The sequence below is a fragment of the Mauremys mutica genome, unplaced genomic scaffold, assembly GCF_020497125.1.
Source record: "Mauremys mutica isolate MM-2020 ecotype Southern unplaced genomic scaffold, ASM2049712v1 Super-Scaffold_100054, whole genome shotgun sequence".
NCBI lineage: Eukaryota > Metazoa > Chordata > Testudines > Geoemydidae > Mauremys > Mauremys mutica.
The window spans coordinates 3,909,496-3,928,188 of record NW_025423258.1 but is presented as its reverse complement, the minus strand read 5'-3'; the positions used below and the strand labels follow the sequence as shown (position 1 = coordinate 3,928,188).

Genomic DNA, 18,693 nt, shown 5'->3' with positions numbered 1-18,693 from the left:
GAGCGGGGGTGGGAAGTGGCCAATGGGAGTGAGGGCGGAGCACAGGTGGGGCCTCAGAGGGAGGAGAACGAGTCAAGGGGGTGGAGGGGGCAGGGCCGCCCAGAGGATTCAGGGGGCCTGGGGCAAAACAATTTTGGGGGCCCCTTCCATAAAAAAAAGTTGCAATACTCTAGAATCCTGTGTTCTCCTGGGGGCCCTGCAGGGCCTGGGGCAAATTATCCCACCTGCCCCCCCCGGGCAGCCCTGCCCTCAGCCTCTCCTCGTCAGTCCCCTGCCCCCTAATCATTTTTGTTGCCCTCCCCTAGACTCTCTCCAATTTGTTTCTGTAGTGGGGGGGGGGGGCGAAAACTGGACGCAATGCTCCAGACGTGGCCTCCCCAGTGCCGAATAGAAGGGAATAATCACTTCCCTCAATCTGCCGGCAATGCTCCTACTAATCCAGCCAATACAACCAGGTACCCATATTGAATGCAGAGCCAGCAATATTTGATAAATTGGTTACTGTCCATTCAGGAGGTTATTTCCCACCTATTCATAAATAATGAAGATGCTCTAAGCGGAGGGGAGAGAGCTGTCCCGTCCGTGTAGTTAATCCATCTCCCCCGAGAGGTGGTAGCTATGTCACTGGGGGAAGCTATGTGGGTGGGTGTGCAAGCTGTGGTGTTTACATGGATCTATAAGTTTAATCAAATCCCATTTTTAAAAGCACTGTGGGCTGGGAACAGAACAGGAGATCGCTGAGGCAGGGCCTGTCCTTCAAAATCTTTAAGATCTCTGACTTACCTACACAGTAGTCATGGGGGTATAGCTCACTGGTAGAGTGTTTGACTGCCATTCAAATGGTCCTTGGTTCAAATCCAAGTGCCTTCTTACAAACCTCTTCCTTCAACAAAAATAATGGCATTTCCATTATGTTTAGGAGTTCCACTGAATAGGGATCCCTGAAATGAATAAAAACACTCAATGTTTTCCTGTGCAAATGCATAAAAACCTAACAAACGTGCCTTCACTGAAATCAGTTCCAATCCTCTAAAGGATTAAAGAATCCTTATTGAGGTTGCAGGAAAAAAAATCCCGATGTGTAGAAAGAATAGTAAATATGGCAGGCGACAAGCTTGGCTTAACAGTGAAATCCTTGCTGATCTTAAACACAAAAAAGAAGCTTACAAGAAGTGGAAGACTGGACAAATGACCAGGGAGGAGTATAAAAATATTGCTCAGGCATGCAGGAGTGAAATCAGGAAGGCCAAATCACACTTGGAGTTCCATCTAGCAAGAGATGTTAAGAGTAACAAAAAGGGTTTCTTCAGGTATGTTAGCAACATGAAGAAAGTCAAGGAAAGTGTGGGCCCCTTACTGAATGATGGAGGTAACTTAGTGGACAGAGGATGTGGAAAAATCTAATGTACTCAATGCTTTTTTTTGCCTCTGTCTTCATAAACAAGGTCAGCTCCCAGACTGCTGCACTGGGCAGCACAGTATGGGGAGAAGGTGACCAGCCCTCTGTGGAGAAAGAAGTGGTTCAGGACTGTTTAGAAAAACTGGACGAGCACAAGTCCATGGGGCCGGATGCGCTGCATCCGAGGGTGCTAAAGGAGTTGGCAGATGTGATTGCAGAGCCATTGGCCATTATCTTTGAAAACTCATGGCGATCGGGGGAGGTCCTGGATGACTGGAAAAAGGCTACTGTAGTGCCCATTTTTAAAAAAGGGAAGAAGGAGGATCCGGGGAACTACAGGTCAGTCAGCCTCACCTCAGTCCCTGGAAAAATCATGGAACAGGTCCTCAAGGAATCAATTCTGAACCACTTAAAGGAGGGGAAAGTGATCAGGAACAGTCAGCATGGATTCACCAAGGGCAAGTCATGCCTGACTAACCTAATTGCCTTCTATGAGGAGATAACTGGGTCTGTGGATGAGGGGAAAGCAGTGGATGTGTTATCCCTTGACTTTAGTAAAGCTTTTGATACAGTCTCCCACAGTATTCTTGCCAGCAAGTTAAAGAAGTATGGGCTGGATGAATGGACTATAAGGTGGATAGAAACATGGCTAGATCGTCGGGCTCAATGGGTAGTGATCAACGGCTCCATGTCTAGTTGGCAGCCAATTTCAAGTGGAGTGCCCCAAGGGTCAGTCCTGGGGCCGGTTTTGTTCAATATCTTCATTAATGATTAGGAGGATGGCGTGGACTGCACCCTCAGCAAGTTTGCAGATGACACTAAACTGGGAGGAGTGATAGATACGCTGGAGGGTAGGGATAGGATACAGAGGGAACTAGACAAATTAGAGGACTAGGCCAAAAGAAACCTGATGAGGTTAAACAAGGACAAATGCAGAGTCCTGCACTTAGGACGGAAGAATCCCATTCACTGCTACAGACTAGGGACCGAATGGCTAGGAAGCAGTTCTGCAGAAGAGGACCAAGAGGTTACAGTGGACGAGAAGCTGGCTATGAATCAACAGTGTGCCCTTGTTGCCAAGAAGGCTAACGGCATTTTGGGCTGTATAATTAGGGGCATTGCCGGCAGATCGAGGGATGTGTTCATTCCCCTCTATTAGACATTGGTGAAGCCTCATCTGGAGTACTGTGTCCAGTTTTGGGCCCCACACTACAAGAAGGATGTGGAAAAAGTGGAAAGAGTCCAGCAGAGGGCAACAAAAAATGATTAGGGGGTTGAAGCACATGACTTATGAGGAGAGGCTGAGGGAACTGGGCTTGTTTAGTCTGCAGAAGAGAAGACTGAGGGGGGATTTGATAGCTGCTTTCAACTACCTGACAGGGGGTTCCAAAGAGGATGGATCTAGACTGTTCTCAGTGGTAGAAGATGACAGAACAAAGAGTAATGGTCTCAAGTTGCAGTGGGGGAGGTTTAGGTTGGATATTAGGAAAAACTTTTTCATTCAGAGAGTGGTGAAGAACTGGAATGGGTTACCTAGGGAGGTGGTGGAATCTCCTTCCTTAGAGGTTTTTAAGCTCAGGCTTGACAAAGCCCTGGCTGGGATGATTTAGTTGGGGATTGGTCCTGCTTTGAGCAGTAGGTTGGAGTAGATGACCTCCTGAAGTCCCTTCCAACCCTGATATTCTATGATTATATGATTAGATGCTCTAATGGTCTCTTCTGGCCATAATTTCTGAAAAACTGAGTGTAGCATTGGGAGCAGCGTCTGATGTTTCCTGTCTAGCCGGCTTGCTGCCTAGAACGAACGCTCCTTGAGTGGGGTGATCCACAGGGAGTAGCTCAAACCTCCAGAGTGCCTGGCCAGGGGCAGAACATTAGCCCAGCAAGGGAGGGGTGTGGCAGTGACATCACAAAGGCCTTTGCAGGACCTCAGACTATTGGTCCAAGGTGGTGGGGAGGTGGTGACTTCACAGAGAGATGCTGACATCAGCCAGGCAGGACAGGGGCGAGGGGCCAGGGAAACCTCAGAGACCCCTGTGGCTTTGCTCCAACAAGTCTCCTTCTCCAGGTCTCTCTCTGAGGACTGAAAGAGTATTCGGGTTCATGGACGTGAGCGCCACGAGGAACCTCTTTCCCGTTTTCTCCTTCCCTTTTAGTGATTTTACTAGAAAACAGCCATCCCTGTTTAGAAGGTAAGAGCCCCCTCAAGGTCTGAAACCTGTTCAGTCTGATCCATCTGGTGAGAGTTGAATTCTAGGCATGGAAAACACGAGCTTAAGGAGGCAGAATTTTATTCTGCACCTGGGATTTTGTCCCTTAGAATCACTGGGGACATTGGAGTTTGTCCTTTTTGTTTTACCTTTTCCTACATCCCTCCCTCCTTTCTCTTTGTCTCTTGCTTCTTTTGTCCTTTCTCCTGTTCCCCTCCCAACGCCAGCAGGGGTGTGTGTGTGTGTGTTGCAGGGGAGTGCTCTGCAGTTCCCACTGTGGGAGATCCACACAAAAATGTGGGGCTGAAATAGTGCTCGGGCAGTGATCCCCATCAGTGACCTGGGCCATCCTTTGGGCTCTCTGGTGAGAACCCTCAGCCTCCCGCCCTCAGTCTCTACCCTGATTGGCTGAGCAGGGGATTATTGACAGGGAGGAGACTCAGGTCCTTGTTGTTCTCTTTTAAGACCAAGGAAATAAGTCAGAACCAGTTCTGTGTTTGATTAATTTTGCGGCTTCTCTGCATTAATGGTCTCTGAGCAGTTCATGATTCTCTCTAACATTGCAGTTCTCAAATACTTGCTGAATAATTCCTGTGCACTGTTGTTGGTCTGTAGCTCATCTGTGAGCACTTTATTCAGGTCATTCAATGTCTGAAATTCAAGATCCGATGGTTAGTTTGAAAATCAGGGCTCTTGGGTCCTATTCCCAACTCTGCCACTGACTGGCTGTGTGACCTCAGACAAGTCAATTCTCCTTTCTCAGCCTTAGCTTCTCCCTGTTTCAAGTAGGGATAATAATGATCCGCTCCTACCTACCTCAACACACTCACTCTTCCCCAACACACACACTCCCCCAACACACACACAAACAGTCTCTACCCCGCCACGCACACTGCAGTTGAAAAGTAGCTGGTAATCTAGTAAGATGCCCATGGAATGGTGGGATAGAGAAACCTGCATCATGTGATGCTGTACCAGTCCGTGAGGCATTGCAAACCCTTCCCAAAACTCCCTGCAGCCAGTTGCACAGTGGGATAGTTACCCACAGTGCACTGCTCTCTGTTGCCATCCACGAACTGCTAGCATGGATGTGCTCTGGTGACACAAGGGGCATAGGGAGGACATTCAACGGCTGTTTTAACTAAACACTTTAACTAAAGCAGCAATGCCGGGGGGTTGGTGGCTCCTTTCTTTCCTCACCCTGGAGTAAACTCAGCTTTTTATTCCATTCTTGATGTTTCATGGAATAACAACAGACGACCGAAGAAAGACGTGGACAGGGTGGGTCTCAGGGGAGGGGCAGAGAGGTTCGAGCGGTGGGCAGAGCAGGTCTCGGAGGTGGGGGCAGTGGGCAGGGCAGGTCTCAGGGGAAGGGGCAGAGAGGTGTGGGTGGTGGGCAGGGTGGGTTGCAGGGACGGGTCAGAGCGGTGGTGGCTGGTGGGGAGACCGTGTGGTAGGGGGTGGAGAGGCACGAGCAGGAGGCAGGAAGGCCTTGGGGGAGGAGAGGAGTGAGCGAAAGGTGGCTCAGCCGTCCTCAGCCAAAGAGGAAGAGCGGGGGTGGGAAGTGGCCTAACAGGAGCAAGGGGGGAGCACAGGTGGGGCCTCAGAGAGAGGAGAAGGCTGGGGGGGGCAGTGCCATGGTCTGGGCACCAATGGGCCCCCCACTTCCAGGGAGCTTCCAGCGCTCACACACAGCTTCCCCAAATGCAAGAGCCATGGGCCACCTATTCTCTTCATCTTCACTAACCAAGCCCCTCCCCAAGCTATGCTGATGGGAGAAGCCCTCCTGTTGGCACAGCGCTATCTGCACCGGGGTTAGGCTGATATAACTGCATTGCTTAGGGAGGTAAATTTTTTACACCCCTGAGTAATGTAGTTACACCGATCTAATTTTGTAGTGTAGACCTGTCCAAAGAACCTTGGGAGTAAAACTTCCCCTGCTCCTCTGCTTTACTGAATCCAAACACCAGCAAATCTTGTCAGGCCCAGATGGAGGTTGGCAGAGAGTCAGGTGTGTGCGGGCATGAGCCCTTCAGCAGCTGTAGGCACCATGGCTTAGCTGGCTAAAACCACTGTTTTGTATACAGGAGATCCTGGGTTCAAGTTGCAGTGGTACCTTACTGAGTTGCTTTTGGGGCACCTGGTATTGGCTTCTGTCAGAAGACAAGATTCAGAGCTAGATGGACTTTCGGTCTAGCCTAGTGTGGTTTTTCTTATGGTTTAAATTACACTCACAGGCACTGAGGCTAGAGTTACTGAAAGTTTGGGAGTTAGGAGCTGATAGGTCAGTGGTCCAGTCCCCTCTGAGACTACCTCCTCCCTCTGGGACAGGGGCAGGTCTGAGCTCTCACACCAAATGTACATTGTGGCTGCCAGAATCTGTGGGCAGCTCGTTTAGTTTATGCCGAGGGTTGAGTCCTATTTTGTGCACCGTGTCTGAGAATGAAAATCCTAAACCACCCTTTGAAATGACGAATGCAGCAGGACGTGTTTCTGTCCCCGCCCCAGAGCAGACAGACCGATGGAGAAATGCCATGAGTCCAGGGTAATACTCCCCTGCGGTTTTACCATTTCCACTTGCTAAACCCCCTCCCAACCTTCTGGGCTCCTGGAGCAGGGGACTGAGCCTGAGCCGAGACACGGACACTGCAACTTTACAGCCCAAGCCGCATGACCCTGATTAACGTGACACGGGCCAGTCGTGGGTGTTTCATTGCACTGGAGACATAGCCTAATATTATGTCTACACAGTGATTAAAACACCCAGGGCACCTGTCTCAAAGCCCGGTCAGCTGTATTCCAGTATCAGTCTCACTGATGCTGTGTCACCTCCTGTGACGTTACTGACATAATCTGTAACTGTAGAGATCACCATTGCGACCGCTGTTCTATATTTGCAGCCAATATTGTAGAAAGGTTGTCGTGTAAGGGGTCTATGGAGAGGTTCTGATTGGCTGATTATAATGATGCTATCTCTAGATGTGTATCATTTTTGTAGTTGATGTTATGAATATTGGCTCTATGCTGCCTGTATTTCAAACTTGTGCTCTGCTTCCGGGGAACACCCCAGACAAGTTGGTGTCAGTTCTGCCTCGCCTGCTTGATGGCCCATTAAGGACCATCAGCTCTACAATCGACCCACTGAGAGAAGGCAGATACGCCTTGTGACTCAGCAAGGTCTGCAGGGACCTGCCTGTGGACAAAACTCTAAGGTTTTTCTATGCCACGTGCTGCATAGAGTGTCCTTGGGACAAAGAAAGCAAAGACGACATGGCAAGAGGCTATAAAAGGCTGATGCCTCGTCTCCATCTTATTTTCAGTGCAGCTTCATGACTCCGGAGGGACTTTGCTACAAACTGAAGCTCTGTACAAAGGACTGAATGACCCATCCCAGCTGTGGATGGACTCCAGAGACTTGATTTGAACCTGCACTTTATTCCATCACTGCTACAAGCCTGAACCAATAACTTTACCATTACTGTGTGTAATTAATTCCTTTAAAAATTTTAACTCTCATCTATATTTCTTTCTTTTTATGAATAAACCTTTATATTTTAGATGCTGTAAGGGAAAATCCAGTGTTATCCAAGGCCTTGTAGGCCCAGGCCTCATGTCAGGCTGCCAGGGCCGGCCAGACAAGCCAAGCACGGGGGCACGGAGGAGACAGTGGAAAGTCCTAACAGTCCCCGACTGAAAAACAATTTTGTAATATCCCCGACTGCCAGCACGTAACCACATAGAACAGATAAGTAAGAACAGGAAAAGCCTAATATGGAAGAAATTTACTCCTGCTCCAATCAGCATTAACTTTGCAATATTTTCTTAGCAAAATAATAAGGAAATTATTTATGTAATTTGCATATTACAATTGTGGTTTTAAGCTTTATAAGGCTGTCTGTAACCAGCTTCGGGGAGGCCGTTTCCATAACGGTTCTCCCCTGCGTGCTTCTAATCAATAAAAGGCCTCAGGCTGATCTGATTGAAAACACAACACATGGATCAATTTTTCCATAACAACACTAAAGGATTTGCAAGAGCGTGATTTGTGGGTAAGATCTGACTCATCTATTGACCTGCATCTGGGGCTTGGTCCTTTGGGGTCCTTTGAGAGAACCCATTTTCTTTTACTGGGGTATTGGTTTTCATAACCATTCATCCCCATAAGGAGTGGTGCTGGTGGTGATAGAAGGGAACTGGAATAGGTGAGGGAATTGCTTGTCTGACGTCCGATTGGCCAGTGGGGTAAAACCGAAGTCCTCTCTGCATGGCTGCTGTGACGTGCTTTAATAGTAAAAGGCACCCAGCCTCGGGCTGTGACTGCCCTGCTCCAAGCAATTTGTCCTGAATTGATACTCTCAGTAGCATCCTGCCAGTGGTCGCATTGTTACAGGGGTCGTCCGGGATTACAGCTGGGAACTCTCTGAAGCTCAGGATGCGCTTCCTCAGCTAGGGGAACTACGTAACCCACACACCTCCAGGGGGTGGTGGGGTGTCCCAGCTAGTGGGACCGAGATCACTTAGAGGGAGCAATAAAACATGTCTTCTATACAGCCTTCGCTAACAGCCGGGTGGCTTTTAGTTCATGCTGTAGAGGCCCACACACTATCCTCCAGAGGTCCCCGGTTCAATCCCACCCACCACCACGTCACCAGCCTGGATCTGTCAGCATAACAGAGGCAGCTGCCAACCCCAGGAGAGAGCTGCCACACCACGCCCGGCTGAGAAGAGGTACCGAGCAGTGAGTTGACACCCGTCAGAGCTTCCTGTGATAAACTGTGAACTTAGGACAATAGCGGGGTGGTAAGAAGTGTTGCCCTCAGAGTGGCCTGGGTCAGAGCCCATGGGAGGCCCTGGGCTCCCCCGCCATCTGCTGCTTCCTTCCCCCCAAAAGGGCCGAAACCCTGACCAAGAGGCAACATCCCCACGATCAAAGGCCATCACGAGGCATCTGTCTTCGAAAGTTTGCAGAGGATGCGAGAGCAGAAAGGGGAGAGAGGATGAGGGTGGCTCTTAGGAAGCTCTTGTTTACCGCCATCAACGCAATGATCAGATCATTGATGCCTAGAATCTTCCCTGTCATGTTGTAATTGATTGGATCTAGGTTTTAAAATGGGTACCACATTTGCAGACGGAGAAATGTCAGGAAGTTGAGTGGAAGGCCATTGCAAGCTCAGCTAATTAGGCAATGTGGCTTATGCCCCATCTAACAAACTCCTTAAACAATAGCTTCCAGTTTTCATTCGCATTGTTCTGTTTTCTCCAAAACACTTTTACTAAACCTTTGGGTCAGCTTTGGAAAGTTGGCCCTTTCAGTGCACCAAATATAAATATTGCTGGTGGGGACTGCCCTCTATTGGTCACAAGAACAGCCATACTGGATCAGACCAATGGTCCAGCCAGCCCAGAATCCTGTCCTCCCACAGTGGCCAATGCCAGGTGCCCACGAGGGAATCGACAGAACAGGGAATCATCAAGCGATCCATCCCCTGTCGCCCATTCCCAGCTTCCAGCAAACAGAGGCTGGGGACACCTCAAGAGTATGGTTTTGTATCCCTGCCCATCCTGGCTAATAGCCAATGATGGACCCGTCCTCCATCAACTTATCTAGTTCTTTGATGGACCCTGTTATAGTCTTGGCCCTCACAGCATCCTCTGGCAAAGTTTCCCCAGGTTGACTGTGTGTTGGGTGAAGAAATACTTCCTTTGGTTTGTTTTAAACCTGCTGTCTATTCCTTTCATCAGGTGACCCCAGTTCTTGTGTTATGAGGAGTAAATAGCACTTCCTTACAGAGGCAGACTAACACAGCTACCCCTCTGATACTTCCTTATTTACTTTCTCCAAACCCATCATCATTTTATAGACTTCTATCCTAGCCCCCATTTAGTTATCTTTTTTCCAAGCTGAAAACTCCCCTCAGTCTTATTAATCTCACCTCACATGGAAGCTGTTCCATACCCTAATCATTTTGGTTGCCCTTTTCCGTACCTTTCCCAATTCTGATATATCTTTTTGAGATGGGGGACCAACTCCAGTATTCAAATGTGGGTGTGACGTTATTGATATAAATTGGGACCATATAGAACATGGGTTGCAACCGAGGTCCTGTAGTGGCACCAAATCTTAGGTAAAGGGGGTCATATAAGGTGTCTAAAACCAGGTTATGGGTTGCTGGTTATGATTATGCTGTCTGTGTGCATGTATCATTTTAGTTGAAGTTATGTATATTGGCTCTATACTGTCTGTATTTCAAGTTGGTGATGTGCTTCTGGGTGATATCCCAGACAAGCTGGTGTTAGCTCTGGTTAGCCTGCTTGATGGCCCATTAAGGACCATCAGCTACACAATTGACCCATGGAGAGAAGGCAGACACGCCTTGTGACTCAGCAAGGTATGCAGAGACTTGTCCATGTGACTGCAGACTCTATTTTGTGGTGATTTTCCACAGTAAGAACAAAGAGGTTCTTACACCTGGAAAAGCCTATATAAGGCTGATGCATCATCTCCATCTTGTCTTCAATCCTGCTTCTACCTCTGGAGGGACTTTGCTACAAACTGAAGCTCTACACAAGGGACTGAGGACCCATCCCAATGGGGGATGTTCCAGAGACTTGATTTGAACCTGCAGTTTATGCCATCGCTGCTGCAAGCCTGAACTAAGAACTTTGCCATTACTTTATGTAATCGATTCCGTTTAACCAATTCTACCTCTCATCTCTACCTTTTTCCCTTTGTAAATAAACCTTTAGATTTTAGATTCTAAAGGATTGGCAACAGCGTGATTTGTGGGTAAGATCTGATGTGTATATTGACCTGGGTCTGGGGCTTGGTCCTTTGGGATCGAGAGAACCTTTTCCTTTTATTGGGGTGTTGCTTTTCATAACCATTTATCCCCAGGACGAGTGCACTGGTGGTGATACTGGGAGACTGGAGTGTCTAAAGAAATTGCTTGTGTGACTTGTGGTTAGCCAGTGGGGTGAGACCAAAGTCCTTTTTGTCTGGCTGGTTTGGTTTGCCTTAGAGGTGGAAAAACCCCAGCCTAGGGCTGTGACTGCCCTGTTTAAGCAATTGGTCCTGATTTGGCACTACTCAGTTGGGTCCCGCCAGAACCGCATCGTCACAGTGGGCATACCACAGATTTATACACAGGCAATATGATATTTCTGTCTCGCTAGCCATCCCTTTCCTAAGGACTTCCCAACATTTTGTTCACTTTTTTGACTGCTGATGCACATTGAGTAGATGTTTTCAGAGAAGTATCCACAGTGACTCCAAGATCTCTTTTTTAAGTTGTAAGAGCTAATTTAGATCCCATCAGTTTAGATGTAGAATTGGGATCATGTTTTCCCGTGTGCATTACTTTGCATTGATCCACATTGAATGTCATCTGCCTTTTTGCTGCCCAGTCACTCAGTTTGGTGAGATCCCTTTGTCACACTTTGCACTCTCTTTTGGACGTAACTAAATTGAGTTGGTTTGTATTATCTGCAAATGTTTCCACCTCACTGTTTACCCCTTTTTCCAGATCACTGAGGAGTATGTTGAACAGTGCTGGTCCCAGTACAGACCCCAAGGGGACACCACTATTTACCTCTCTCCATTCTGAAAATCAGACCCTTTGTTTCTTGCCTTTGAACCAGTTATTTATCCCAGAGAGGACCTTCCATCTTATCCCATTTTGCTTCAGAGCCTTTGGGGAGAGACCTTGTCAAAGGTTTTCTGAAAATCTAAGTATACTATATCCATGGGATCACCTTTATCCACATGCTTGTTGACTCCCTCAAAGAATTATAGTAGATTTGTGAGGCATGATTTTCCTTTACAAAAACCATGTTCATTCTTCCCCAATGTAAGCGGGGGCAGACTCACCCGGCGGCACCTCCTGCTGGTCGTCTTGGGAATTAGCTCTCCAGCCATCAGAGCGCCCTCTGCAGGCCAGTGATCTGCCTTACCACAGCTGGCCCCCTGTCTCTCCCAGGACCCTGGTGCCCCTTTTACCCTGGCAGTGCCCACTGGCAGTACCCCCCCAGTTCTGGGTCTCCCCCTCCCAGGGGAACCCCCACCCACTATGCCCACTTCACCTCAGTCTTGGCTACTGCCCAGTCTCCATCCAGCCCCCGTTCACTGGGGCAGACTGCAGTATGAGCCACTCATCACAGGCAAAGGGGTTGGACCTGCCGCCTCTGCTCCCCCCTGGGCTGCCCCCTTGCAGCCCTGCACCTATTCAGCCTATAGTCAGGCCTGCAGCCTGGGGCTTTCCAGGCCAGAGCTCCCAGCTCCTCTGGCCCTTCCCCAGCCCTGCTCCCACTCTAGGTGTCTTGCTTGGGTCCCTGCAGCCAGGCCCTTCTCTCACTACAAGCAGAGGGAGACTGACTGGGCTCCTGGCTCACAGCCTCTTCTAGGGGCCAGCTGGGCCTGACTGGGGCATGGCCACAGCTGAGCCTGCTTCCCCCAATCAGCCCAGGCTCCTTGCCCCAGCCCCAGCCCTCTACTGGGTGCTTCAAGCCCCGCAGGGCAGGAGCAGGTAACCACCCGCTACACCCAGCAAATTCCGTTCACTGATGGGTCTAATCATTGGGCTCTACAATTCCACCCAATGTGCCTGGTACTGACGTTAGCCTCAGTGGCCTGTAATTGCCAGCTGCGTCTCTGGAGCCTTTTTCATACACTGCTCCGGCCAGGGACTAATGGCAGCCCCAGACTTCCCCTTTCTCCCTTCTGGGAAATCAAGTTCAAGTTCTACAAGCAGCTAAAGAAGCTTCAACCCTGCATCTGAATTAATGTCACATTTCTCACTGCCCGACACAAACAAATGTCATTTCAATCCCAGGTGAGTCCACTTCAGTCATTCCTCAGCCCCATTCCTTCACCCTTCTGCCTTAGCTTAGGGCATTGCGCCACCCTGTGGGCATTTCATGTTCCCTCCTCAGTTTCACATACAGACACAATTTCCTTTGCTGTTCAATGAACAGCAAAACCTTTCTATGTCTCTAGTGTGAGCCAGGGCATTCAACTCCATTGAAACCTTCTCTCCTGCAATGGCAACAGTCAGACAGAGGGGACGTGGCCACCTTCAGCCCTGAGAGTGAGATATTCACTCTCCTCTTTCTTCAAGCTGCTGTTGTTAGTCCATAAAACATGTACCATGGAGTAAAAAGCTGAGTTTACTCCAGGGTGAGGAAAGAAAGGAGCCACCAACTCCCTGAAAAATCTCAGTGCCCCAGAGAGAACCTGCCCCTGCTATTGGAATCACTGATGTGCTTCAGCTACAATGGGGAAAGCATCTGCTCTCAGGGGGGTATAGCTCAGTGGTAGAGTGTTTGACTGCAGATCAAGTGGTCCCTGCTTCAAATCCAAGTGCTCTCTAATAAGCCTCTTATTTTTATTTTTGAAAAAAGGGAAAACATTTTCATTTCCATTCTCCATTATGTTCAGGAGCTCCACTATACGGGGATGCTTGAAATGAATGTAACACTCAACATTTCACTGTCCAAATGCATAAAAACCTAGCACACCTGTCCATCAGCTGAAATCAGTTCCAATCCTCTAAGTGTCTAGTTTATGTTTTCATCAATTAAACAAAGGGATCATATGAATGTACATTTGCAGATCTCTCTTCTCCAGGGCTGTGCTGTGCAGAAGAACAAGTACCACATCCAGTTGGGGTTCAGGAGTCTGACGAGCAAAGGCCACTTGGTGCGGGCTAAAGTCACCAGCACTTTGGCTCCTTCACATTCAACCAGCAGCTGGACCCCCAGGACAAGGCATGAGAAGAAGACAGTGGCTATGAGCAGGAAAATAGCCACCAAGAAGCTGGCTAAAGCTGTCAAGATCCCCAGGGAGGTCACCATGCCCATGTCTAGAATGTACTGACTGCAGCAGGGACCAAAAAGGCAGAGAAAAGCCCTCAAAAGTTCTAAGCTGCCAAGCCCCAGAAGGTGATCACAATCCTACCTAAAATCCAGACAGGATTAAGGCTAATGTCATCTCCAAAGCCAGGGCTAAGAAGGTAACACTGAGAAAGAAGTGGAGAGATTTCCATTGGGATGACTCCTGCTCTCCTAATGGCTCTGTTATGAATCACCATGGACCACCTGGAGAGATCAAAGTCCTACAGGACAAACAGCCCCATGGACAGTATAATGAAGTGGTGGCAGTGGGGGGAAGTGCTGTGTTTTGTGTAACACCTGCCAGGTGAGTGATGCACTGCCAGGGCAGCTGCCCATGAGCTCATTTTCTTCGATCTGCTTCTGCTGTTATTTCAGAGCCAGCACTAGCGGGAGTGTGTCCCTGTCACTTCACCAGCTCTAGAACAGGCTCTGTCTGCAGCCCAGCTCTGATTAATCCCACTTTTTAATGTATTCCTACTGCGATACTTTCCCAGTTCATTGCCTCATTCGAACATTCCGGTCAGAGACTGAATATGGGGAGGGATGGACTAATTTGTATGACATTCGGTAATTTGCCATCGTATGTGATTGAACCTCTGCTGGAGGTGGGCAGGAGCCTGTTACACACATAAAATAGCTAAGCTTTACCAAACTACCTGCTACACATTCAAACCTTCCTGTACACACACAATAGAAATTGGGGCTCTGAGAAATGGCAACTTTTCTTTAACACAGATCATTGTTTTCTGTACTTCCAGAGGCACTGAAATAGAAGCACATTACCTTTAAACAGCTGGGATTTCATGATCAGCAGCAAAGCCTCTGTAAATTTACCACCCATAGAGCTGATTGTTTCTAACTGCAGGGTTAGCCAGACCATTCAGTAACATTATCGCTCTGTTCACAAAGCCTTTGGTTACTGACGAATCATGAGACTTATCCCTTCCTGCTGTAATTCCATTGACTCCAGTGTCTCTTTCCCCAGTTCTGGTTCCAAGAAAATAAACAAATTAAAACAACCTTCAGAACTAACATGCTGTGGGAAAGTGGAAATGTTGATAGCTCAAATAATTCAGTTTCTTCTCTGTCTTGTGTGTGTCTATCTGCTTTGTGTGTGTGACCAGTGGGGCATTTTGTTTGCTCCTGGCAGGTTCAACCCTGTCAGATTTGTCTGTGGGGAGGGGCCAGAGAAAACAGACACCCTGCCCCTCCAGGTTGGGGTTAGGCAAAGGAATAACAACCCTGTCCCATAAAAAAACAAAAAATGTTACAGAAACAGTGGTAGAAACAGTGATAGAGAAACTGGTAAATAATCACAATGCCCAGGCTTGAAGTAATTGGAAACACAGAATTCAAAAAACAAAGCTCAGGGGCTATTTAGGGTTTATTCTCTGAGCTTAGCCATGTGCTACAGCACAGGGAGCATTTTTGGAAGTCTCCCATCCCACAACGGGGGAAAGGAAAAGGATTCTTAGGTTCTAGCACGGCTTGAAGGAGGATGGTAATAGGGAATAAGGGAATCCCTCTGACTTACCCTAACTACGTCTGTTGTTGCAACGGGTGAAATGACCTTTTTTCCCTATCTCTGCCCTGTTCCTGCTCTTTGTTATAGTTCAATATATTTTAAGTGCGAAAAATGATGATGAAAATATCTGCTCTCCAGCACAACCTGCAGCAACATCAGAACAACTGGGAATGAAACAATTTGTTCCCCAAGGGAGAACTCGATGACTAACAATTGCTGTGAAATGGGGGAACAGTATAACCGTGATGCTCAGGGTTTGTTTAGACTAGGGAAAGTGATGGAGTTTAGGTCAGGTCAAGGGGAAAGCTAATGCCAACCACTGCACCTGGGCTGCATCTGCACTACAATTTTTTACATTAAGATCACTAACTTGAGCAGCCAACGACATGTACAGTCCTAGTGGATGTCAGGCACGGGTAGTTTTTGCCTCAGTGTACCTTGTTGGGATCAAACCTCTCTCCCCCCACCTGGAGGTGATGAACATTCCTGGCCGGAGGGAACACACTCCTGTGACTCAAAAGGAAAGGAGTTGATAGAAAAGATCACAGGACTGACCCCGAAGAAGGATGAGGTGCAAAAGGCAGAAGCAGGCAACTGATCTGGTGGAGCTGAGAGACCACAGTGAAGATGGTACAAAAATCACTATGTGGGAATGAGCAAATGTGATTTTTTTTTAAAAAAAATTTGGCCAACCCTAGTGAAGGGATTTATTACAGTTCTCTCTCATGTGGCTTTTCTGATGTCTAATGAGGCTTGAGCGCTGATTGTAGCTTTTCCCGCACTCAGAGTGTGATTCTCCTATGTGAGACAACGTTTAAGCTGTGCTTGAAGCTTTTCCCGCACTCAGAGCATGTGTAGGACTTCTCTCCTGTGTGGATTCTCTGATGTAAGATGAGGCCTGAATGATTAAAGAAACATTTCCCACACTCAGAGCATCCATAAGATTACTCACCCATGTGGATTTTCCTATGTTCGATAAGGTTTGAGCTCTGATTGAAGCTTTTCCCACACTCAGCACATATGTAGGGCTTCTCTCCTGTGTGGATTCTCTGATGTGTGATAAGGGCAGAGCACTGACGAAAGCTTTTCCCACACTCAGAGCATATGTAGGGCTTCTCTCCTGTGTGGATTCTACGATGTGTGATAAGGTGAGAGTTCCGATTGAAGCTTTTCCCGCACTCAGAGCACGTGTAGGGCTTCTCTCCTGTGTGGATTCTCTGATGTGTGATAAGGACAGAGCGCTGACTAAAGCTTTTCCCACACTCAGCGCATGTGTAGGGCTTCTCTCCTGTGTGGATTCTCCGATGTGTGTTCAGGGTAGAGATCTGACTAAAGCTTTTCCCACACTCAACGCATTCATAAGGTTTCTCACCCATGTGGATTTTCCTATGTCTGATAAGGTATGAGGTCACATTGAAGCTTTTCCCACACTCAGTGCACGTGTAGGGCTTCTCTCCTGTGTGGATTCTCTGATGTGTGATAAGGGCAGAGCACTGACGAAAGCTTTTCCCACACTCAGCGCATGTGTAGGGCTTCTCTCCTGCGTGGATTCTCTGATGTGTGATAAGGGCAGAGCGCTGATTGAAGCTTTTCCCACACTCAGAGCATGTGTAGGGCTTCTCTCCTGCGTGGATTCTCTGATGTGTGATAAGGGCAGAGCGCTGATTGAAGCTTTTCCCACACTCAGAGCATGTGTAGGGCTTCTCTCCTGTGTGGATTCTACGATGTGTGATAAGGTCTGAGTTCTGACTAAAGCTTTTCCCGCACTCAGAGCATATATAGGGCTTCTCTCCTGTGTGGATTCTACGATGTGTGATAAGGGCAGAGCGCTGATTGAAGCTTTTCCCACACTCAGAGCATGTGTAGGGCTTCTCTCCTGTGTGGATTCTACGATGTGTGATAAAGTGAGAGTTCCGATTGAAACTTTTCCCACACTCAGTGCACGTGTAGGGCTTCTCTCCTGTGTGGATTCTCTGATGTGTGATAAGGGCAGAGCGCTGACTAAAGCTTTTCCCACACTCAGCGCATGTGTAGGGCTTCTCTCCTGCGTGGATTCTCTGATGTGTGATAAAGGCAGAGAGCTGTTTGAAGCTTTTCCCACACTCAGAGCATGTGTAGGGCTTCTCTCCTGTGTGGATTCTACGATGTGTGTTCAGGGTAGAGCTCTGACTAAAGCTTTTCCCACACTCAGCGCATGTGTAGGGCTTCTCTCCTGCGTGGATTCTCCAATGTGTGATAAGGTCTGAGCTCTGACTAAACGTTTTCCCACACTCAGCGCATTCATAAGGTTTCTCACCCATGTGGATTTTCCTATGTCTGATAAGGTGTGAGGTCCCATTGAAGCTTTTCCCACACTCAGAGCATGTGTAGGGCGTCTCTCCTGTGTGGATTCTCTGATGTGTGATAAGGTCTGAGCTCTGACTAAAGCTTTTCCCGCACTCAGCGCATGTGTGGGGCGCTTCTCCTGTGTGGATTCGCTGATGTGAGATGAGGGTTGAACTATCAATGAAGCATTTCCCACACTCAGAGCATTCATAAGGTTTCTCACCTGTGTGGACTGTCTGATGTCTGATAAGGGCAGAGCTCCGATTGAAGCTTTTCCCACACTCATGGCATGTGTAGCGTGTCTCTTCCAAGTTGATTCTGTCGCTTGCTATAATGTCTGAGAGGGTACTCAAGTTTCCCTCTGGCCTCCCCTGAGTCTCACAGGCTTTTGTTTTTTCTGGGAGTGCATAACTCCCGGAAACATTCCCTTTGGATCTTCCTGATAAAGTTCCATGTGGTTCTCCTTGCTCAGCATCTTCCTGATGGGGTTTCTCCTCCTCATTCTGATTCACCATCCCATCACCTGATGGGAGACAGAGAGAATCCAGACACAGATCACTACCTGCACCGGAAAGAAAGAAAATCTCAGAGAGAGGAATGGAAAAAGGGATGAACAATCCAAAATATGTGGGGGAAGAGATCAAACCTATCAGGAGCGGATTTTCTCCAAACCCTTCCCCAGAGGAGAGAGGAAGGGATCAGTTTTGGTCTGCATCTCATGAGAACACTCAGGAGAAAGAGAGATCGGGGAGGGACCTGCTGCCAGTTGTCAGTCAGAATAGGAGGGAAGCCATGAGTGACATTTGCCATAATGATTCCACATCTGGAGGGAACAATCCTGAACTTGGAGAGCTCACAGGGTCTTTGTAGGGCATCCCGAATGTTTCCTGCATTCCCACACAGTTGTTGAGTTGGTTTAACCAAGTCCTCACCTGCGAAGGCAGCTCTTGGAAGCACTTCTTTCTCAGAGCCCTGGAGGTCTGGGACCCACGGCTCTTCCCCTGGAAACCCTACTGCAGGCAAAGAAAACAAGGGAGGTCAGTGGAATTTGTGGGATACTTGGCACAAAAAATAGTCCATGGTTTTAACCCCCAGCTCATTTTTAAGCAGTAACATCCCAAGGCCAGCTTCCTTGGCTCAAAGTGGCAGGAGAGTTATTATGATTATAAATCATATTCATTACCTTAGTGCTAAGGAGCAACTAACAGTGGGTCCCCATTGTGCTAGGCAAAGTACAAACACAGAATAGTAGCTGGCCCATGCACTGAAGAATTTACAATCTAAATACACAAGACAGACATAGAATGGGGGAACGGATAGACCCCACTATCTCTTTCACACACACA

At 48.1% G+C, this 18,693-nt stretch overlaps 1 non-coding gene across 1 annotated transcript; it reads left to right on the top strand.

Moving 5' to 3' along the window:
- The first annotated feature begins 798 nt into the window (after window positions 1-798).
- TRNAG-GCC lies at window positions 799-870 on the top strand. Its single transcript has one exon. It is a non-coding gene; the product is annotated as a tRNA-Gly (tRNA).
- Window positions 871-18,693: the final 17,823 nt, after the last annotated feature.